The sequence below is a fragment of the Anser cygnoides genome, chromosome 1, assembly GCF_040182565.1.
Source record: "Anser cygnoides isolate HZ-2024a breed goose chromosome 1, Taihu_goose_T2T_genome, whole genome shotgun sequence".
NCBI classification, from domain to species: Eukaryota; Metazoa; Chordata; class Aves; order Anseriformes; family Anatidae; genus Anser; species Anser cygnoides.
Window position 1 is genome coordinate 173827204 of NC_089873.1, and position 4301 is coordinate 173831504.

The 4301-nt window shown below is 35.3% G+C and overlaps 1 long non-coding RNA gene across 1 annotated transcript; it reads left to right on the forward strand.

Annotated features, from left to right (window-relative positions):
• The first annotated feature begins 210 nt into the window (after window positions 1-210).
• On the forward strand, window positions 211-3751 carry LOC106046238 (uncharacterized). The gene is made up of 3 exons (XR_010828684.1): window positions 211-687; window positions 2721-2774; window positions 3520-3751. It is a non-coding gene; the product is annotated as an uncharacterized lncRNA (long non-coding RNA).
• The last annotated feature ends 550 nt before the right edge of the window (window positions 3752-4301 follow it).

Here is a 4301-nt window from a genome sequence, read left to right on the forward strand (position 1 = left end):
CAGTTAATACCAGAAAAAAAAAAGGCCCCCTTATAGTAAAGGAACATATAGAGGAAAAATATTCAAATATAAATATTAAATTCAAAAAAAAATGTTTTATACACATTCTGAAAATAACAAAAGAGAAAAACAGAGAATAGGCAATGTTATACTCAGCATCTTATTATGGGCAAAAGGGAATAAACCATACATAGACCTCAGGATGCACTGTTAGCTTAATTAAAATCTTAACTTCTAATAAAAATGCAACAGTCATTATAAGACCAGTTGCATTAACACAATCCAAATTAATACAAAAAAATATCTCATTAATATTAATAGATTTAAAATTGTAATACAAGTGTCCTGGTTCCAGTTAGGACAGAGTTAATTTTCCTCATAGTAGCTGGTAGGGTGCTATGTTTTGGATTAGGATGAGAAGAGCGCTGATAACATGCTGATGTTTTAATTGTTGCAGAGCAGTGCTTACACTAAGCCAAGGACTTTTCAGCTTCTCGCTCTGTCCTGCCAGCGAGCAGGCTAGGGGTGCAGCAGGAGCTGGGAGGGGACAGACCCAGGACAGCTGACCCAAACTGGCCAAAGGGGTATTCCATACCATCTGACGTCATGCTAAAAAATATATAGGGGTGGCTAGCCGGGGTGGGGCGCCGGCTGCTCGGGGATAGGCTGGGCATCGGTCAGCGGGTGGTGAGCAATTGCATTGTGCATCACTTGTTTCTTACGCATTATTATTATTAATACTATTATCATTATCACTATTATTATTATTGTTATTATTATATTCCTGTCTTAATAAACTGTCTTTATCTCAGCTCACAGGCTTCACTTTCCCGTTTCTCTCCCCCATCCCAGAGAGGGAGGGGGGTGGGTGAGCGAGCGGCTGTGTGGTGTTTAGCTGCCAGCTGGGTTAAACCACAACAGCAAGGAACATTAATATTATCAACTCTTTCTCTCTGGTGTTATGCTATGACAACCTAGGGATTTCATTCTGTATGTGGTATTCCCAGGGTTTAAAGCACAACAGGTCAGGCAATAGCCTTATACAAAGATTAATGTACGCAAGTAATAGAGAAAAAAACAGTATTTTCTCGGCCGAAATGCCTCTGTAAATGCATCTGTAAAATGTAAGAAAAAAAAAAAAAATCCCAAATCAAATCTAACAATTTAGGGAATCTTAATAAATAAATAAATAAATAAATAAATAAGTACTGGCTATTGCAGGGTTGAACTACTGAACTCTAGCTTCTAAAGTAAAACTGGTATCTCAAATGAATTTATTTTTTCTTGGATACTGATCTAGAGTAAAATAAATTGTTCCTGAAGTATTTTATTTGTTTATTTTAATGATAGGGAAGAGGAAATAACATAAGGAGTTTCTTTGTATTGTTGTGTTTGTTTGTTTGTTTTCCTTCTTTGCCTTTATCTCCCTTACTCTCTTCTGGGAAATGCCTAAGATCTGGAGAGAAATCTTGAATTGTAAATTAGTAACTTCAGCAGAATTCTAAAATCAGATCCTAGTATAACTTTTTCTGAAATGTTACATGCAGTGATTATTAAAAAAAAAAAAAAAGCTTTTCATTTGTCACTATCTATTTACACATGATGCTGTGACACATAATTTATTGTATAGAAATGAAAGCTGCAAAGAATTAGCAAGCCAAGTACTCAGAGGCCAAAGAGTCATTTCCCTGGCAAGGGAGATCATGCAAGAATATATCCTTCTTCCCGTTCATGTTTCTATTTATTGTTTAATGGTTTTCCAGTTGAAGAACTGAATGATAAGTAGCTGGCTTGAATTTTACTAAGAGCTCTGTGACAGCAATGCTGAAAGATTCAGTGCTGTGTGACTGTAATCACAAAAAGATCTTCAGTGTTTGGACTGTCATAGAAATAATTATTGCTACAAGATTTTTTTTAAACCCACTATTATTAAGTCCACAGTTCTGAATTTTTACTAGAAAAAATATCACAAGACTGAACTTAGAATTTTGAGTTATGGCATTGAAACAAATTGGTAGGGGCTGTGCCTTTCTAGTTCCCTACTGCTTACATTGAAGTGGTCTGAATATTTTATATACACTTGCAAATTGCACTGATATAAATAGTCAATTCCAGTAGAGAGTTTAAGCCTTTTTTTTTTTTTTTTCTTTTTTTCCCCTAGGTCCAATACTGTGATCTGAAATCCCCTAGTCATTTATTAACTATTCCAGGGATGCTTACTCTTGTATTTTCTCTTGTCACAATTAAACTGCTGCACATGTGCACAGTAGGTTTCTGATAGGTACAAAACTGCTTAGGACCTCTCATGCAGCTGAACCTGATCAGGGCCAAAATTATCAAAAGGATCCATTTCACAAAAATATCTAAGAGCTACCTCAAACAAAGGCTTTAAGATTTGCTTAGATTGGTGGTTGAAGCTAAAGGTAATTAATCTCCAGGCTGAGCATTCAAGACTTTTGACCTGGACTCCAGGTCAAAACCAAGACCAACTTGTCCTGAGTAGGGTGTCAAAGGAAGAGTCCTGTGCCCATATGTGTGTGCTCACAGCATGTATCCAGTGTCTTAGGGACTAACAATGAAGAATCTGTTTGCACAGAAGGAACAATTCAAGATACACTCTTTCAGTAAAAAAGAATCTGAATTACTTAGTCTCCATAGATATTACATGGAAATATTCAGTTTTGTTCTTGGAACTATCAGTATATTTGTGTTTTATCCAGTGACTGTCTCATTCAGAATGCATGGACTTGAGATTGACCCTCCCTACCCTTAAGGTGAGTAGCTGTAAAAAAAACATCTATCCATTTTTCTATTTTTCCTGCCCTCAGTGAATCTTGTTTTGTTTTGTTTGTCCCTGTGACAAGGCTACAAGAAGAGAGAGAAATAACAGCCTCAGATGGTTATCAATATATTCTGCAATATAATAGTTAAGAAGTGTTATTGTGAGGTTGAAAATGGAATTTTCAACTTTTCAAATAGCAACCTCATATCCAGGGTGAGTGAACTAAATACTGGAAATTAAGACTTACCTTAAAAGAAACATGAACTCTGTATTTAGGATAGCACTTGCAGCTGTGAAGGCCAATTAACTGAAGTCTGTGGTCTCAGGATGAGCCAACACAGAGTGTGAGAGTTCTTGCTTTCTAGCTGCCGGCAAGCTTTTGTTTTCAAAAAGCTTTGTATCACCTTTTGGAATCTCATCCTGAGGTGTCGTGTGCACTTCTTGCTCAATATTATATAAGAAGTCCATACACTTCCATAGAATCCTATATTTCATTTCAAGGGGCAAACATTAAAAAAGCTACATGCTTGCAGTCTCAGGATATGTGTCTAGGATATGGGTCTAGTCCAAAGTGATGTACTTCTTAGTGACAAGCAGTCTGTTGCTTATCCTTTTGTCCTTGGTCCAATCATAGGATTTTTTTTCTTCTATTCACGAGTCTTTTCAGGATGGTAAGGATAATTACACTGCAATTATTCCACGTAGGCAGAGACTAACATCCCTAATTATTGTTGTAGGGCCAGCTGGCAGAAGTAGAGCATGCGACCATTCTGGAGGAAGAGAGAAAAATAGTTTTCTGGGCCAAGCTCTCAGGTAAATGTGCTGTACTTTGTTAAGGTGTGCAGAGCTGTAGATGTTTTTGTTGTTGTTGTTGTTGTTTTTTGTTGTTGTTTTCAACTTGATACTGTGTATAAAGTATGCTTAGAGTAAGGTTCTTTCCTATTTAGTGATATACAATAAACTACCTATTAATTTTCTTGAGGAAAGGAAAAAAATAAATTATATATATATATAAAAACTAAATCCATAGCTCTGTAAAATCCAAACAGAAATGATACAGTAAAAGAAAGAATTCAAATTTCCTGAATTTTTCTCTAGTTCTTTTTTTTTTCTGTAATCTTACAGTAAAATTATTGTTTTTCTATGAAAGCATGAATCAAAAATTTCTTTATCTCTATTATAGTATTGGATATCACTTGGTTATTTATTAGCACTGTTGGGGAAGAGCATCTATAATGCAATGAAATTATCATTTCATTACTCTTTAATCCTGTGTGTTTGTTCATGTGGGTGAATGCAATTTTCATTGAACCTAGAGTTGAAATTTCTCTAAAACCAGTCTGTTATAATAGAAATGCAACGAATAGCAAATTAGCAGATAAAATAATATACTAAGTACTAACAAGATATTAATATGATACAGATATATCTTATTTTCCTTTCATATATTTCCAACCTGTTTTAGTCAAGTTTGATTATCAAGTCAATGCTATTACTCCACGGTACTATAAGTGGTGCA